Consider the following 19,879-nt stretch of genomic DNA (forward strand, 5'->3'; position numbering starts at 1 on the left):
ACTTTACATTACACGGATCCCTCAACATACTATGGATTCGACAAACGATGGGTCGTTTGGAACAAATTACCATCGTATGTTGAGGGACCACTGTATGTCCTATTCCTTTTGAATCCACTTCTGGCTTTGGCTTAAAAACTGCAGTGGCAGTATTCCAAAAACTGTCAGAAACAAAACCAAGTGGAAACCTAGCCTTATGGGGTGCAGCATGAGCCGGGTGCACAGCACAACACTCTGGTGCTACACTTTACTATTAGTACAGTATTTCCTAACCAGGGTGCCTCCAGCTGTTGCAAAACTACAACTCCCAGCATGCTCGGACAGACAAAGTGTGTCCGGGTTTGCTGGGAGTTGTAGTTTGCAACAACTGGAGGCACCCTGGTTGGAAACACTGCTATAGTACGTTGTCCTGACTAGACAGCCCCAAGCGGCCATAGGCGTTACTGCAGCGCTCGGCCTCTTCCTGTGTGACCTCGTTTCTATGGTGACCGCTCTGCACCTGATCCGCAGCCACCGCCGCAGCGACTCCGCAAATTGAGGATACACCAAAGCGACCACACTGCACGTCACCGGGGCGGCCTGGGCGGCTGAATAGCTACGGACGAGTGTGTGGGGCTTCTCCGGGACGCCTCCCGTCATGCACTGCTTTATTGTGGCCGGTAGCTCAGGGAGATAGGAGGGAGAAGGCGGCTGGACAGAGGAGCAGGCCGGTGGACATGAGCCAGTAATCGCCTCAGCCGGTATGTATACATCTGCACGGTGCATGTATGATGCCCCATGTCATGTATACCGTGTTATGTCTGATGATGACGATTAGAGATTGTCTTGGCTGTTATGACGTCATAGTGAAGTCTGATCATTTGGTGTATTGGGGTCTGCCATCTGGCATTGTAGTGGGCACCTCTTGTGTGTGACACTGCTGGTGCCATCCTGTCAGCCCCAGTGATGGGTGAGGAGAGGGGTATTGTCTGCATTTAGTGCTGGGCGCTTTGACCAAAAGTGTATATCGCTGTATTTTCCCAAATTATGGCTGTTTCACGGAATTTAACTGTTTTTTTTTATGGGAATTTTTTAATTCCTTTTTATTTATTTATTTGACTTTTATTGGAGGAAGGGTTAAATGATCTTCATTAGCTTATTTTTTTTCACTCTTATATATTTTTTGCAGTGTTATAGCTCCCATAGGGGCCTATATAACACTGCACACACTGATCTTTTACATTGATCATTGTTATCCCATAGGATAACATTGATCAATGATTCTGCCGCTTGACTTCTCATCCCTGGATCTCAGACACTGAGCAGTCATTCGGCAATTGGACACACAGGAGGAAGGTAGGGGGACCCTCCTCGTGTCCTCCAGCTGTTCGGGATGCCGCGATGTCGCCGTGGCGGTCCCAAAGAGCCCACTGAGCTAATGGGCACTGATACTGACACGGCGGTCAAAAGTATATGAAAAATTCATATCATAAAAAAAAAAAAAAAAAAAATCGGTATTTGGTATGAACTGGTATACCGCCTAGCACTATCTGCATTGTTTAGGCAAAGCTGGGAGTGGAGCTACAAGGTGTATAGGGCTGCAATCACACAGGCAGGTTTTTGTCAGAGCCACAAGTGGATCTGAGAAGATTGAATGTTCCTATCTAAGGGTATTGTGAAAAAAAAAATCCTCATCAAAGTAGTGCTGGGCGATATGACCAAAAATGAGTATCAGGGTATTTTTCTAAAGTATCACGGTATTTTTCTAAAGTATCACGGTATTTCACGGTATTTTTTCTTTTTTACATTGAGACTTGCATTGAGGTGGCGTAGCGGAACTAAATGATCTGAACACTGGGGCAGTGGAGTACCCTTTTAAATAGATGTAACAAACAACCCTACAGCCTCCAGCTGTTGCAAAACTACTACTCCCAGCATGTTGGACTATATAGTAGTATATAGTATAGGTCACTGTTTCCCAACCAGGGTGCCTCCAGCTGTTGCAAAACTACAACTCCCAGCATGTTGGACTATATAGTAGTGTATAGAATAGGTCAGTGTTTCCCAACTAGGGGTGCCTCCAGCTGTTGCAAAACTACTACTCCCAGCATGCCCGGACAGCCGTTGACTGTCCGGGCATGCTGAAAGTTGTAGTTTTGCAACAGCTGGAGGGCCTACTGTAGGTGTAGTATATTATACAGACCCCTGTCCATCCCAGAACCCTGACTCACCTTCCCAGTTGCTGCAGGGACCGTCCGGGGAGAGTGGTTCGGGCCATCCATCCATTCTTCCTGTAGTGTCCGGCGGCATTCCGGGTGGAGGGTGAACCGGTCCGGGCTGTCCTCCTTCTCCGGGGGTCCTCTTCTCCACTCCGGGCAGGCTCCGGCCTAGTACGCTGCATAGACCCGCTGCGCAGTGACGCACCTGACATCACGGACGTAGCGGCGTCTATGCAGCGTACTAGGCCGGAGCCTGCCCGGAGTGGAGAAGAGGACCCCCGGAGAAGGACAGCCCGGACCGATTCACCCTCCACCCAGAATGCCGCCGGACACTACAGGAAGGATGGATGGCCCGGACCACCCCCATTACGGGTAAGTTGAATTTTTTTTTTATTGACTCGGAGGGTAGGGGAGGGGCCCGACCGACCGGTATAGCGGTATGGGCAAAAATCCATACCGTGGGAGAAAAAAAGACGGTATCCGGTTCATACCGGTATACTGCCCAGCACTACATCAAAGATCAGAGATAAACTATAATGTGCGGCCGGTGACACAAATCCACACTGAATCATCATAAGTGTGCTTGCCCGTCGTCAACACGTCACACTGCCGCTCAGCCTATCGCCGGCCAAGGTGGAACATCGATGAAGCTGGTGATTTTCTGATCAGCAGTGTTACGTGTCGATCACAGGCAAGCAGGAAGAAAGCGCAAGTGGATGACTGGAGTGACGATACCGGGGCACCGAAGGGTGAACCTAGTTTGTTGTTTTAGGTGCTGGCAGCCTGGGCACAATGGTACAAAAACTTCTGGATGGGACTTCTCCTTTAATGTATTAGGTAAATATATCCATATGTTATATATCCAATATATGAGGCAAAGAGAGTGTCAAATTGGCCTCCATTAGGCTAAGTTTTCACTTGTTTTTTTATTTATTTTTTTTATACCTAGAAAAACGCCAGCAAAAACGTTTAAAAAAAACTGTCACAGCTTTTCCTGCATTTTGGCAGTTTTTCCTGGTGTGTGGAAACAGCCAAATTTGTCCCCTGTGGCAGTTTTCTCACTGTCTTCAGGGTACCACTCTGTGGGTCGGATGCTGAGCGCCCGGTCCACAGGCCGTATAGTACACAGGAGTGCATAGTGTACCCATGTATACTATACAGGAGCCGGGAATCACCTCATCAGACTGACAGGACTCCCTTCTCCTATAGCCCCTTTGGGCGATATACAGTATATACAGCTATCTCCACCCCTAGTGATGATGTTATTAGGGGGCGGAGCTACAGACAGGAGGCAGAGTGGTAAGTATGAGGCTCTGTTCACATTGTACATTTTGTATAATGTGAACAGACCCTTCTGGCAGTGTCCTCCCAGACAGGGAGACTCCAGCTGTTGCTAAACTACAACTCCCAGCATTCCTAGACAGCCAAATTCTGTCTGGGCATGGTGGGAGTTGTAGTTTTGCAACAATTGGAGGCTCTCTGTTTGGGAAAACATTGCACTGTGGGTGCTCTCCCTAGCGGAGAGTGCCAAAAATGTTCTAACCCATTTTTTTGTGTTACTTCTAATTGCTGCTTGGTTGGTATCTGTCTGACAATAAAATACGAGGAACCCTATGCATTTTGTTTTAATTAATTTATTTATAAAAAAAAAAAAAAAAAACCTAGGGTTCTCCATATTTTTAGTCTCAGCCAGATACACACCAAGCAGCAACAGCATGACCTTACCAGGGTGGGCGAGGACCATTGTTACTGGCCCTCCCCAGCCTAAATAACGCCAGCCTATTACCACCTAGGCCCAGGAGCACCATTTTTGATGCTCCAGGCCTGTTGGTACTGGTTCTTCCCGGCACCCCCATGGCGGGTACTGGGGTAATAATTGGGGGTTAGTGCTAGCTGTTTTTGGGGCTAATGCTAAGCCCTGGCTTAGTAATGGATTCCGTCTATTAGACAGCCTCTACTACTAATGCTGGGAGTTGTAGTTTAGCAACAGCTGGAGTCTCCTTGTCTGGGAAGACACTGGCAGAAGGGTCTGTTCACATTATAAAAAACGGACAATGTGAAAAGAGCCTCGCACTTACCACTCTGCCTCCTGTCTGTAGCTCCGCCCCTAATGACATCATCACTAGGGGCGGGGCTACACAGACTCGGCGGTGAAAGGAGCATAGGAGGTAATTAGACCTTGTGTTCTGTATACACTATACACAGCTATCTATAGATAGCTGTATATTCTGTATACCGCCCAAAGGGTTAACCTATACTGTCCAGCAGTGTAAGTTAACTCTTTCCTTGCTGGGCTGGCACATAGCGCACAGCTCAGCAAAGGGTTAAGTGAGCCAGCAATGAGTATACTGTATACACATTGCAGGCTCACTGTAAGTTCTTGCTGAGCGGTAGATATACGATGTATATCTACTGCTTAGCATTAGCTGTTCTCCCGGCTCTGTAGCGGCACAGCTGAAGTCCCGATCTATGCAGGGACATTTTCCAGCGCAGCATGCTGCACTGGGAAATGTTGTATGGCTGTGGAGGGAAGTAGGGATGCTATGCATCACTCCTTCTCTCCGAGGATTATGAAACTATGGTGTTTTTTCTTAAAAACGCCAGAGTCTCAGCATTGTTGCAATTTGGAAAAACTGCCAGATCGCAGAAAAACATCAGGGTCGGGAAAAAACGCCGAACCCAATAATGCAAAGTGGAAACTTAGCCTTAGAGTGCTATGTCAGGGCGTGCTGTATGCAATAGCGCACATGTTTTCATTGTTCCATTAAGCTGGATCCTGTAAAAAAATAAAATATATACGGTCAGGACATCAACACGATTTCTCACATTTTTGGCTTTATACACCACCACAATAGATTTGAAATGAAACAAACAAGATGTTCTTTAACTCCAGACTGTCAGCTTTAATTTGAGGGTATTTACATCCAAATCAGATGAACAGTGTAGTAATTACAACAGTTTACATATGTGCCTCCCACTTGTTAAGGGACCGAAAGTAATGGGACAGAATAATAATCATAAATCAAACTTTCACTTTTTAATACTTGGTTGCAAATCCTTTGCAGTTAATTACAGCCTGAAGTCTGGAACGCATAGACATCACCAGACATTGCTGGGTTTCATCCCTGGTGATGCTTTTCCAGGCCTCTACTGCAATTGTCTTCAGTTCCTGCTTGTTCTTGGGGCATTTTACCCTCAGTTTTGTCTTCAGAAAATGAAATGCATGCTCAATCGGATTCAGGTCAGGTCAGGTAAGGACTCAGCCCATTTTCACCTTTAGGGTATGTTCACACTGATGAATTGGAGAGGAATTTCCACGAGTAATCTGCTCGCTTTTTCCTCTCCAATTCATTCAGCAGTGAAAATCCCCATAGAGCTGTGCAGAATTTCTGCCCCTCAGTTCACACTGAGGAATTTCCTCAAGCAGAATTCTGACGGGGAAGTCTGTACCGCTTGGAGAAAGAACATGTTCTTTCTTTCAGGTGGAATCAGCGTCGTTCTCCCATAGAGATCAATGTTATATATATATTTTTTTTTTCAGTCAGAAGCATTTCCATGCGGAATTCGTGCGGAATTTCCGCATGAAAAAAAAAGAGTATTTATGAATAAAAAATTACATATATTACGCCCACTCTCCACCCACTTTTTATTCAGCAGCCATTTTGAGATTCTCATTTCTGATTCTGTGACTGTATTCAGCGTCTGTGAATAATCTCTCTCTGAGAAAACACAAAATTTTCACCAAAAATGAGTGGAAACGCCCCTGAAAATCAGCCTGTAGAAATGGCCGCTGGAACTCCTCCCACTCTTCCTCCCACTCTTGATACTCCTCCTCTTCTCCTCCTCCGCATGAAACCTGCATTTCCGCACGGAATTCCGCACGATTTCCGCGCAAATTCTGCGCAAAATCGCTGCTAATTCTGAGCTGAAAAGAAACTGTATTTTGGGGTGGAAATCTTCAGCGTGATTTCCGCCCAGATTCCTCAGTGTAAACATACCCTAAGGACGCAGGCCTTTTTTGCAAATCTGACCACTGTCATTTTAAGCATTAATAACTCTGGAATGCTTTTAATTTTCATTCTGATTCCGAGATAGTTTTTTCATGACATATTCTACTTTATGTTAGTGGTAAAATTTTGTCGATACTTGCATCATTTCTTGGTGAAAAATTCCCAAATTTTATGAAAAATTTTGAAATTTAGCATTTTTTATTTTATTTGAAGCTCTCTGCTTATAAGGAAAATGGACATTCCAAATAAATTATATATTGATTCACACATACAATATGTCTACTTTATATTCATAAAGTTGACACGTTTTTACTTTTGGAAGACATCAGAGGGCTTCAAAGTTCAGCAGCAATTTTCCAATTTTTCACAACATTTTTAAAATCTGAATTTTTCAGGGACCAGTTCAGTTTTGAAGTGGATTTGAAGGGCTTTCATATTAGAAATACCCCACAAATTACTCCATTATAAAAACTGCACCCCTCAAAGTTTTCAAAATGACATTCAGTGTGTTAACCCTCAAGGTGTTTCACAGGAATAGCAGCAAAGTGAAGGAGAAAATTCAAAATCTTCATATTTTACACTCACATGTTCTTGTAGACCCAGTTTTTGAATTTTTACAAGGGGTAAAAGGAGAAAAATCTTCCTAAAATTTGTAACCCGATTCCTCTTGAATAAGAAAATACCTCATATGTGAATGTAAAGTATTCGGTGGGCGCAGTAGAGGGCACAGAAGGGAGGGAGTGACAATGGGATTTTGGAGAGTGAGTTTTTCTGAAATGTTTTTTGGGGGGCATGTCACATTTAGGAAGCCCCTATGGTGTCAGAACAGCAAGAAAAAACCCACATGGCATACTATTTTGGAAACTACACCCCTCAGGGAACATAACAAGGGGTCCAGTGAGCTTTAACACCCCACAGGTGTTTGACGACTTTTTGTTAAAGTTGGACATGTAAATGAATAGTTTTTTCACTAAGGGTGCATTCACACCACGTATTTGCAATACAGTTCCCGTATACGTTTTCTATGTGAAAACCATATGGAACAGTATTGGAAAACGTATGCATTGACTCTCCATTGAAAACCATATGCCAAAAGATGCATCAGGTTGTGTCCGTTTTGCATCCTGTACGGTTTTGTCAGGTTTTTTTCCTGTACCCAAAACCGTAGTCTACCACGGTTTTAGGTCCGGTTGAAAAACTGTATTAAACTTTTTTTTTTAACATGGGAGTCAATGGGAACCGTACAGAACTATATGTGCATACAGTTCCATCCGGTTTTCACCATACGGTTTTTGACTTTGCACAGTTTTCTTGGAATTTCAATCAAACAAGTAAAACTTTATTCAAAATGGAGTGAAAAGTTAAAAACGTATACGTTTTTTTCTTAAAGAACGGATGCAACCGGATGTCATTTTTCAAACCGTATACGGTTTTTAACTGTATACGGGTGAAAATTTGTACACACGTTTTGATACAGTTTAGACAGGTTTTAAGGAATCCGTTTTTACTCAAAAACCTAATACAGGAACTGTATTGCAAAAACGGGGTGTGAATGTACCCTTAAATGCAGTTTTTTCCCACCAAATTTAACATTTTTACGAGGAGTAATAGGAGAAAATGTCCCCAAAATTTGTAACCCCATTTCTTCTGAGTATGGAAATACCCCATGTATGGAAGTCAAGTGCTCTGCTGACGCACTACAATGCTCAGAAGAGAAGGAGCGCCATTGAGCTTATGGAGTGAGAATTTGGTTGGAATAGAAGTTGGGGGCCTTGTGCATTTACAAAGCCCCCCGTGGTGCTAGAACAGTGGACCCCCCCCCCCCCCACATGTGACCCCATTTTGGAAACTACGCCCCCCCCCCCCCCCACAGAATGTAATAAGGGGTGCAGTGAGTATTTACACCCCACTGGCGTTTGACAGATCTTTGGAACAGTGGTCTGAGCAAATGAAAAATTAAATTTTTCATTTTCCCATCCAACTTTAACCAAAATTCGTCAAACACCGGTGGGTTGTTCAGGCTCACTATACCCCTTGTTACGTTCCGTGAGGGGTGCAGTTTCCAAAATGGGGTCATATGTGGGTATTTATTTTTTTGCATTTATGTCAGAACCGCTTTAAAATCAGCCACCCCTGTGCAAATCACCAATTTAGGCCTCAAATGTACATTGTGTGCACTCACTCCTGAGCCTTGTTGTGCGCCCGCAGAACATTTTACGTCCACATATGGGGTATTTCCGTACTCAGGAGAAATTTACAAATTTTGGGGGTCTTTTTTTCCTTTTACCTCATGTTAAAATAAAAAGTATGGGCAACACCAGCATGTTAGTGTAAAAAATAATTTTTATTTTTTTTTACACTAACCGGCTGATGTAGACCCCAACTTTTCCTGTTCATAAGGGGTAAAAGGAGAAAAAGCCCCCTGAAATTTGTAACTCAATTTCTCCCAAGTACGGAAATATTCCATATGTGGCCCTAAACTGTTTCCTTGAAATACGACAGGGCTCCGAAGTGAGAGAGCGGCATGCACATTTGAGGACTAAATTAGGGATTACATAGGGGTGGACATAGGGGTATTCTACGCCAGTGATTCCCGAACAGGGTGCCTCCAGCTGTTGATAAACTCCTAGCATGCCTGGACAGTCAGTGGCTGTCCAGAAACGCTGGGAGTTGTTGTTTTGCAACAGCTGGAGTCTCTGTTTTGAAAACACTGCCGTACGATATGTCTTTTATATTTATTGGGGTGGACAGTGTAAGGGGGTGTATATGTAGTGTTTTACCCTTTATTATGTGTTAGTGTAGTGTTTTTAGGGTACATTTGCACTGATGGGTTTATATTGAGTTTCCCGCTAGGAGTTTGCGCCGCGGCTGAAAATTTTCCGCAGCTCAAATTTGAAGCAGGAAACTTACTGTAAACCTGCCCGTGTGAATGTACCCTTACATTCACATGGGGGGGCAAACCTCCAGCTGTTGCAAAGCTAATTTTGCAACAGCTGGAGGCACACTGGTTGGAAAACCTTCAGTTAGGTTTTGTTACCTAACTCAGTATTTTCCAACCAGGGTGCCTCCAGTTGTTGCAAAACTACAACTCCCAGCATGTACTGATCGCCAAAGGGCATGCTGGGAGATGCAGTTATGCAACAGCTGGAGGTACGCAACTACAACTCCCAGCATGCCGAGACAGCTGTTTGGGCATGCTGGGATTTGCAGTTTTGCAACATCTGGAGGGCTACAGTTTAGAGACCACTGCACTGTGATCTCCAAACTGTGGCCCTCCAGATGTTGCAAAACTACAAATCCCAGCATGCCCAGACAGCAAACTGCTGTCTGGGCATGCTAGGAGTTGTAGTTTTGCAAGATCTGGAGGGCCACAGTTTAGAGACCACTGCACAGTGATATCCAAACTGTAGCCCTCTAAATCTTGCAAAACTACAAATCCCAGCATGCCCAAACGGCTGTCTGGGCATGCTGGGAGTTGTAGTTTTGCAACACCTGGAGGGCTACAGTTTAGAGACCAGTGTATAGCAGTCTCCAAACTTTAGCCCCCCAGATGTTGCTAGGCAACTACTCACCGGCTTCCGTAGTCTTCACCAGGGAGCCGCACGAGGGAGCCGCACGTCATCGCCGCCACTGGTCAGGTAAGGGTCCCCCGTTGGTCACGTTACAGTTCCCCCGTTCTGCCCGAATTACCGTCGGGCAGAACGGGGGAACCGAAGTTTAACACCCCCCCCCCCCCCCCGCCCCCGATCTGCTATTGGTCGTCGCTTCTTGATGACCAATAGCAGGGATAGGAGGGGTGGCACCCCTGCCACTTAACTGTGGTCTTAGACACCCCCCGATCCCCCTGATTTTCCGGGTCACCTGACACCAGTATGACCCGGATCCGCCGAAAATCGCCGGTCTGAATTGACCGGCGATTTCCAGCGATCGCCGCATTGGGGGAGGGGTTGGTCTCAGGAACCCCCTGGGCATATGCTGATAGATATCAGCAGTCATCCCGGTCCGGTCCCCAACCAGCTAGTGGCGGGGACCGGAATTCCCACGGGCGTATCCATACGTCCTTAAAGACTCAGGATGCAGGGCGTATGCATACGCCCTGCGTCCTGAAGAGGTTAATAGACTCTTTGGTTGCTTTTGCAGTTTGCTTTGGGTCATTGTCCATCTGCACTGTGAAGCGCTGTCCAATGAGTTCTGAAGCATTTTGCAGAATATGAGCAGATAATATTGCCCGAAACACTTCAGAATTCATCCTGCTGCTTTTGTCAGCAGTCACATCATGAATAAATACAAGAGAAGCAGTTCCATTGGCAGCCAAACATGCCCACTATGCCATGACACTACCACCACCACACTTCACTGATGAGGTTGTATGCTTATGATCATGTTCCTTTCCTTCTCCATACTCTTCTCTTCCCATCACTCTGGTACAAGTTGATCTTGGTCTCATCTGTCCATAGGATGTTGTTCCAGAACTGTGAAGACTTTTTTAGTTGTCGTTTGGCAAACTCTAATCTGGCCTTCCAGTTTTTGAGGCTCACCAATGGTTTACATCTTGTGGTGAACCCTCTGTATTCTCTCTGGTGAAGTCTTCTCTTGATTATTGATTTTGACACACATACACCTACCTCCTGGAGAGCGTTCTTGATCTAGCCAACTGTTGTGAAGGGGTTTTCTTCACCAGGGAAAGAATTCTTCCCTCATCCACCACAGTTGTTTTCTTGTTCCTTGTTTTTTTGGTGTTACCGAGCTCACCGGTGCATTCCTTCTTTTTAAGAATGTTCCAAACAGTTGTTTTGGCCTCCCCTAATGTTTTGGCTCTCCCTCTGATGGGTTTGTTTAGTTTTTTCAGCCTAATGATGGCTTGCTTCACTGATAGTGACAGCTCTTTGGATCTCATCTTGAGAGTTGACAGCAACAGATTCCAAATACAAATAGCACACTTTAAATGAACTCTGGACCTTTTATCTGCTCATTGTAATTGGGATAATGAGGGAATAACACACACCTGGCCATGGAACGGCAGAGAAGCCAATTGTTCCATTACTTTTGGTCCCTTAACAAGTGGGAGGCACACATGCAAACTGTTGTAATTCCTACACCGTTCACCTGATTTGGATGTAAATACCAGTTAAAGCACATCTTGTTTTTCTTTCATTTCAAATCCATTGTGGTGGTGTATAGAGCCAAACATGTTAGAATTGTGTCGATGTCCCAATATTTATGGACCTTACTGTATAGAGAGAGATTGCATTACATGCATAGTCATAAATATGCTCCAAGTTTTCCCCCTAAAAACCATTGATGAACACTGCAAGGGGTTGTCTTATAAAGATAACTTCTAGGACAATATTAAAGTGGTAGATGAGACCCCCTCTTTGGACCACCCTCTAAGCTCCAATGAAGAGCCACTCTGGTAGACTCAGCCCATCTGTACATTACATGGCCAGGCTTTCATGTGAATTGCCTCCTTGTAATGCTATATGCCCTCTAAAGCAGCTACTGCCCAGCAGACATTAGGCCACCTGATCCCTGGGGGTTACTGAAACTAGACTAGACCTCTTCAACAAGGGGTTTTTCCTCGTAAGTCAGCTAACATTCTGTGTGACTTTTCAGGATAAGCTGCACTGTATGTGTACATAAATTCTGGCTTATATAGCTTGTACATGGTATTTTTCACCAGATTTCTGCTGTAAGTTCCAGCTGTTACTTATCTAGTGGGTGGAGCTAAACGTCTATGATGACTCCAATACACTGCACACAGCAGAGGGGATCCTGCTCTGCTATAACTTTATGGCACACCCTAAGAAGCAGAAGCAGCATGGGGAACATTATACAGCAGTACAGAATAGTGTAAGGCTCCACTTAAATCTATAAAGTAGCTTAGGATATAAATCGGCTTACTGGCAGAATGGTATGCCAGCATGTACTGCAGCATTGCTGTGTCAGGTCCATAGATTTCAATGAACCAAACATAATTTAGTAGCCAGTACATTTGGCCGATTTTTATGCTTATGCAAGTTTTTTGGTTTTTATTCCAAAGCACAGATGGCTATGCTTTTGAGTCCTACAAAAAGAAACTTTAGCTAGGACTGCACATGCTGCATTACCATGCCACATATTTTCCCAGGCTTAATATTGCAGTCGTCATAAACTGGTTGTTTCCTGAAGAAACAAACCCCTAATAGGGCATATGGACATAATAGAGGTAAGTGCCCTGCTTGGCATTCCCCTCTGAATGGAGAGTGACTCCTGTTGTGGTAATCATTGTACTACAAGAATACCTAATATGAATGGCTGCCATGTAATACTGCATTTCCCCTGCAGCAAAAAGTGGTTGTTGGAATGCCGAAACAAGACCCAAAGGCTCAGCTGATCTTTCAGGGGGCTAATAGGGAAGCCCCTGTAAGGGGGAGGCCACACGTGGTATATACGCTGTAGATCCAACGTGTTTATAGTAGCAGCAATGTGAATAAAGGATGTATGTAGTCTGCATGGCAATTGACCTTGCAACCCATTTTTATTTTTATTGTTTTTGTTTTTGTTTTGTTTAAGAAATATTTTTAGTATTTTTTGGATATTTCTGTATGGAAATGTGAGTGTGGCAGAAGAACCAGGGGACCTTCTCTTTAGGATCATGCTTTGACCTTTGGGTGCAGATTTGCAGTGACCCGTAGTGATCACTCATGCATTTTATATTTGTATAGGAGACGCTGACAGGTTTCTATGGCCCCAGCCAGACTTTCACAATTTTTGCTCAGTCCTTCCATTCTTGACAATCTGTCCCAACCACTAGTATATAATAACAAGCAAACTGGGAACAATGTATTATTATAATGTACAAAACCTCTACCACACCATTGACTCCCCATTAGACTGTGTTTCCCTGCTTAAGCCAGTACATGTCCAGGCCCATTTGAAGTTTGCTAGAGAGCATTTGGATGATCCAGAAGAAGATTGGAAGAATGTCATATGGTCAGATAAAACCAAAGTCGAACTTTTTGGTAAAAACTCAACTCGTCGTGTTTGGAGGAGAAAGAATGCTGAGTTGCATCCAAAGAACGCCATACCTACTGTGAAGCATGGGAGTGGAAACATCATTCTTTGGGGCTGTTTTTCTGCAAAGGGACCAGGACGACTGATCAGTGTAAAGGAAAGAATGAATGGGGCCATGTATCGTGAGATTTTGAGTGAAAACCTCCTTCCATCAGCAAGGGCATTGAAGATGAAACATGGCTGGGACTTTCAGCATGACAATGATCCAAAATGCACCACCCGAAGGAGTGGCTTCGTAAGAAGCATTTCAAGGTCTTGGAGTGGCCTAGCCAGTCTCCAGATCTCAACCCCATAGAAAACCTTTGGAGGGAGTTGAAAATCTGTGTTGCCCAGCAACAGCCCCAAAACATCACTGCTCTAGAGGAGATCTGCATGGAGGTATCAGCCTAAATACCAGCAACAGTGTGTGAAAACCTAAAGACTTACAGAAAACGTTTGACCTCTCTCATTGCCAACAAAGGGTATATAACAAAGTATTGAGATGAACTTTTGTTATTGACAAATACTTATTTTCCACCATAATTTGCAAATAAATTCTTTAAAAATCAGACAATATGATTGTATGTATTTTTTTTCTCATTATGTCTCTCCATAGTTGAGGTATACCTATGATGAATATTACAGGCCTCTCTCATCTTTTTAAGTGGGAGAGCTTGCACAATTAGTGGCTGACTAAATACTTTTTTGCCCCACTGTATAGTTCACTGAACACTTGTTATAGATGTGTGGATAGGGCTGGGCGGTATGAGCAAATGTGGGTATCTTGGCATTTTTGTAACTTTAGGCGGTTGCACGGTATATAACGGTATTTCCTCCTCTCCCCCCCCCCCCCCCCCAAATTAATTATCAGCCCAGCGCTGCCCCCATCGGGGTAAATACACACGTCACCCACTGCCCTCCTCGTGCTGTTTGTTTTGGCCGCTGGCGCTGACACAAGGTAAACAAAATAAACTAACAGCATGTTCCGACATCGGCCATACGCTGGGGAAGGGAACGTCGGACAGCCGTCAACCTATCACCGGCCGCAGCGATGTTCCGCCTCGGCCGCTGATAGGCTGAGCCCACTGTCATGTAAGGAGCTCTGGCCGGCGGCCGAGGCGGAAGATCGCTGTGGCCGGTGATAGGCTGACGGCTGTCCGACATTCCATTCACTAGGAAGCAGATGGGGCCGGTGCCTGACCAACGGGAGGTAAGATAAAGTTTATTTTGTTTGTTTTTTGTTTATTTTTTGCAGCCGGGGCATAGGGATACCGCACAGTATAGAGCAGTGGTCTTCAACCTGCCGACCTCCAGATGTTGCAAAACTACAAGTTTTGCAACATCTGGAGGTCCGCAGGTTGAAGACCACTGGTATAGAGTGTCAGCGCCGGCGGCCGCAACAAACAGGACGAGGAGGGCAGCGCTTGCTTGTGACATGTGAGTATTTACCCCGATGGGGACAGCCCTGGGCTGATAATTCATTGGGGGGCAGAACAGCGCTCGCGGGTCACATAAGATTAGTTCCCCGATGTGGGGACAGCGCAGCGCTGGGCTAATTCATTCATTCTTTCCCGAGGGGGAGGGGCCAAACCGGTATTGCGGTATGGGTTAAAATTCATATCGTGCAGCACAAAAATGTTGGTATTCGGTATGAACCAGTATATCGCCCAGCCCTATGTGTGGATACCTAATATGTTGGATTTTTTTAATTCTATGGTCTGTATTATTATTATTTTTTAAACTGTTGTAAAGAGAGTCCTATTTTACCTTTTTATACCTGATCCTACTTGCTAAGACATGATGATCTGCACACACTTAGTGCGCCCTACCAGCAGGCTTCCTGAACAGACAGCCCTTGGTCTTCTCACACTCCCCAGGACTGGTGGAGGGGTTCCCCAATCTTTGGTTGGGTGAATGGTAGTACTGGTTTCACAGTTAAACAGTTGGGGTTGGAGCTTTCTCCCCTATTGGCCATAGTTAGGAGACAGAAGCTTATAGTAAGATCTGGTTGTTGGAAAAAATGGGGGGAGTGTGCATAAAATATAACTTTTAATAACCACCTCTAAAATATTATATTAATAGTGATGAATAATAATCAGCCATTTGACCCGGATAGGGGCCTCTTAGCAATAGTACGCCAAAGCTATGCTGCTAAAATATAGACCAGGGGATAAAATCCCAAGTATATATAACAAGATATCACATCCAGGATACAATCTGCCCAGAGGGACTAGATGTATCCCATGACACAACGGGCCGTTGTGTCATGGGATACATCTAGTCCCTCTGGGCAGATTGTATCCTGGATGTGATATCTTGTTATATATACTTGGGATTTTATCCCCTGGTCTATATTTTAGCTGCATAGCTTTGGCGTACTATTGCTAAGAGGCCCCTATCCGGGTCAAATGGCTGATTATTATTCATCACTATTAATATAATATTTTAGAGGTGGTTATTAAAAGTTATATTTTATGCACACTCCCCCCATTTTTTCCAATTTAATTTTTGGGAGCTGATTAATTACACTGGTCCGTAGATACCACATCATCTACCTGTATATCAAGATCTGGTTGTTGGAGCAGATGTGGACAGTGAGATGCTCACTCCCCTCTGCTGCAGGATGGCAAAGGACATGACTGCAGACTTAGGACCTGCACTGCCTGCTGTCAGAACACAGTGGGCAGTGGTGTAGGGGTTAATGAACATCACCCATAAATTACCTTCCATAGGACCTAGCTCTATAATGGAATGTGGCATACCTTTATTTATACTTATTATAATTTATTATTTTTAATTGTTAGAAGGCCCATTGGGCATCATCTGGCACAGCACCATGCTGTTAATGTAATGTAATTTCTAGAAAACCAGTTGTCCCGTGCAACATCATCCCTGCATTAACTCAGAGTTGTGCTGTACATGGTCTGGACTGCACTGTCTGTAGATGCAGTCTTGAGGCAGGTTGTATTTTTAGCTTTGGGTAGCAATACATTTGATCTACTTCTCATGTGAGGGAGGGGCGCAGCTCTTCTTCCCAGCCTCCCACCTCTCGTCATCAGTATGCGGGCATAACCTGGGAATAAACCATCCATATTATGCCCCCGGGATGTGAAGGGCGTTTTCCTCCCCTGATCACTAGAGGACAAGGGGCTTGGAGCATCCTCTGGCTGTTCTCTCTGTATGACAGGGTGGGGACACGTTGCAGTCTGTATCTGCATACATACAGTGCCTTTCATCATTCCTTGGTGTGTGAACAGCAGCGCTGCACTTCCTCATGAGCTGACCCTTCTACACGTGGTGCTGAAATCTACAGGAGGCCAGGATATTCCCCACAGAGGTAATGGCATGGATTTCTGATAATGGAATGTACATTTCCTTGTTCCAGGTTACAGAAGGAATGTCAGTGGAGATCAGATGTTCCGCATTGCAGATGGAAAACTATGTGTCCAGGCTGGTACCAGTGAGATTTATTTATTTTGATGTTAGCTGATACCCTCAGTCACTTTCTGTAACATAATGGTGTTTTCTACATCCCTGCTGCACCACCAGTGTACAAAAATGATTCATTGCCTTCTAAATATATCCTCCCCCCAGAGCTCCAGTATCAGTCATGTCTAGTATTCCTTCTCCAGTACCTGATCATGTCTAGTGTTCCTTCTCTAGTACTTGATAATGTCTAGCACCTCTTCTCCAATATGTGATCCTGTGTAGCACCCCTTCTCCAAGATGTTACCATGTGTAGCACCCCTTCTCCAATATGTGATCCTGCGTAGCACCCCTTCTCCAATATGTGATCCTGTGTAACACCCCTTCTCCAATATGTGATCCTGTGTAACACCCCTTCTCCAATATGTGATCCTGCGTAGCACCCCTTCTCCAATGTGATGCTGCGTAGCACCCCTTCTCCAATATGTGATCCTGTGTAGCACCCCATCTCCAATATGTGATCCTGCGTAGCACCCCTTCTCCAATATGTGATCCTGTGTAGCACCCCTTCTCCAATATGTGATCCTGCGTAGCACCCCTTCTCCAATATGTGATCCTGCGTAGCACCCCTTCTCCAATATGTGATCCTGTGTAGCACCCCTTCTCCAATATGTGATCCTGCGTAGCACCCCTTCTCCAATATGTGATCCTGCGTAGCACCCCTTCTCCAATATGTGATCCTGTGTAGCACCCCTTCTCCAATATGTGATCCTGCGTAGCACCCCTTCTCCAATATGTGATCCTGCGTAGCACCCCTTCTCCAATATGTGATCCTGTGTAGCACCCCTTCTCCAATATGTGATCCTGTGTAGCACCCCATCTCCAATATGTGATCCTGCGTAGCACCCCTTCTCCAATATGTGATCCTGTGTAACACCCCTTCTCCAATATGTGATCCTGCGTAGCACCCCTTCTCCAATATGTGATCCTGCGTAGCACCCCTTCTCCAATATGTGATCCTGTGTAGCACCCCTTCTCCAATATGTGATCCTGCGTAGCACCCCTTCTCCAATATGTGATCCTGCGTAGCACCCCTTCTCCAATATGTGATCCTGTGTAGCACCCCTTCTCCAATATGTGATCCTGCGTAGCACCCCTTCTCCAATATGTGATCCTGCGTAGCACCCCTTCTCCAATATGCGATCCTGTGTAGCTCCCCTTCTCCAATATGCGATCCTGCGTAGCACCCCTTCTCCAATATATGATCCTGTGTAGCACCCCTTCTCCAATATATGATCCTGTGTAGCACCCCTTCTCCAATATATGATCCTGTGTAGCACCCCTTCTCCAATATATGATCCTGTGTAGCACCCCTTCTCCAATATGTGATCCTGTGTAGCACCCCTTCTCCAATATGTGATCCTGTGTAGCACCCCTTCTCCAATATATGATCCTGTGTAGCACCCCTTCTCCAATATGTGATCCTGTGTAGCACCCCTTCTCCAATATATGATCCTGTGTAGCACCCCTTCTCCAATATGCAATCCTGTGTAGCAATCCTGTGTAGCACCCCTTCTCCAATATGCGATCCTGCGTAGCACCCCTTCTCCAATATGCGATCCTGCGTAGCACCCCTTCTCCAATATGTGATCCTGTGTAGCACCCCTTCTCCAATATGTGATCCTGTGTAGCACCCCTTCTCCAATATGTGATCCTGTGTAGCACCCCTTCTCCAATTTGTGGACATGCTTCTCCAGCACCTTATTCCGGGTTAGCATCCCTTCTTCAGTAGCTTCTCTACTACCCTGCATACACAGTGTATGTGGCTTTGTTAGGAAACGCTCACATGTCCTAAGTAACACTGCCAGGCATCCTGTTGTATAGACATCCCATCAGAGGAATGGCTGCACTTGGAGGAACTGGGTCATCTTTTATATCTGCAACTGCTAATGGAACTTGTTACTAGAGAAAACAAAGGGTGTAAAGATGTGTCCGTATCATCTGCCCTGGGAGGAGGTGGTGAGAACCTGTATGTTATCTGCAATGTATTCACCCAGAGTTAACTCAACATTATCTGTAAGCAGCAGAAAGGGGAATGTTTTACTCCACAACACAAGTTATTCCAGATTCTATTAGGGCATGGAAACCCTTTAAAGGGGTTATCCAGGAATAGAAAAATAGATCAGATTTTTTCTGAAAACAGCACCTCATCTACCGTCAGGTTATCTGTGGTATTGTAGCTCAGTTCCACGGAAATGAATGGAGCCAAACTGTAATACCACACATAACCTGAGGACATGGGGAGCTTTTGTTTTCAGAAGAAATCAGCTGTGTTTTTGGATTCCTGGATAACCCCTGTAGGATAACTGGGTTCACAGCTCAGGCCATTGCTTCATCTTGCAGCTGTAACTACATTATGATTCTGGACACCAGCAAATGTCATTTCCACAATTAACCCTTTCTTTGTCACATGAGTGCACAATACATCAATTTACAATGTACACATTAGTTTATACTTTCCTTTATTTGCACTGCAGCATCATGTGCCATAATGCAGTCATTTTCTGATCTTTAGGAACAGTATATTAGTTACTATTTGAGATAGTTTGTCTTCTGCGATGGTACAGTTGGTCCTGCTGTGGTGGGTGAATTAATTGTATCCTTAGACTGTCTGCAGTGCTTCTTGTGGTCAGAAGGATAATGAAATTAGCTGATGACCTATAGAGAAGTGGACCTTCAATATACAGTCTGCCGGGAAGTATTATGTTAGCTGTCAGTTTACCATTGTTCTGAGACACACCCTTACCCAGAGCCCAGGTCTCATGATCTCCTCCAGTCTCCTCCTTTACCAGTAGAGTACTCGCCCCTGTGTCCAGTACACAATGTGAGAACAATACATGGTTGTACAGTATCCATAGAGATGATGGCCAGGATTTGTGCAGAACACGCATAGTGATATCATTGCTATGGATAAGCTGTGCATAGTGGAGATAACATTATTCCAGCTATAGAGCACTGTTGAAACTTGCCTACTTCACTTGTGGTTTGCATTCTAACATCACCTGACACATTTATTAATGCCATTATTGTATATACTAAGCTCTAAAGACCAAGTCAGCTTTATAATCTACAAGAAAATCACTTTTTCTATCTCAAAGTAACCAATCAGAGCTTAGCTTTCTTCTTAAAGGGGTATTCTTTTTATATAATTAG

The 19,879-nt window shown here is 44.8% G+C and overlaps 1 protein-coding gene across 2 annotated transcripts in view; it reads left to right on the forward strand.

The window, feature by feature from the left end:
• The first annotated feature begins 431 nt into the window (after positions 1-431).
• The window catches only part of CCDC92 (coiled-coil domain containing 92), a 32,493-nt gene continuing 13,045 nt past the window's right edge, over positions 432-19,879 (forward strand). The window contains exon 1 of one of the 2 annotated variants that reach the window (XM_056534219.1): positions 432-740. The gene's annotated coding sequence lies outside the window, so the exon portion shown is untranslated. Of the gene's footprint in view, positions 741-16,289; positions 16,578-19,879 lie in introns of those variants that run through there. The other variant, XM_056534229.1, reaches the window with a different exon arrangement.

This window comes from Hyla sarda, chromosome 1, assembly GCF_029499605.1.
Source record: "Hyla sarda isolate aHylSar1 chromosome 1, aHylSar1.hap1, whole genome shotgun sequence".
Taxonomy (NCBI): domain Eukaryota; kingdom Metazoa; phylum Chordata; class Amphibia; order Anura; family Hylidae; genus Hyla; species Hyla sarda.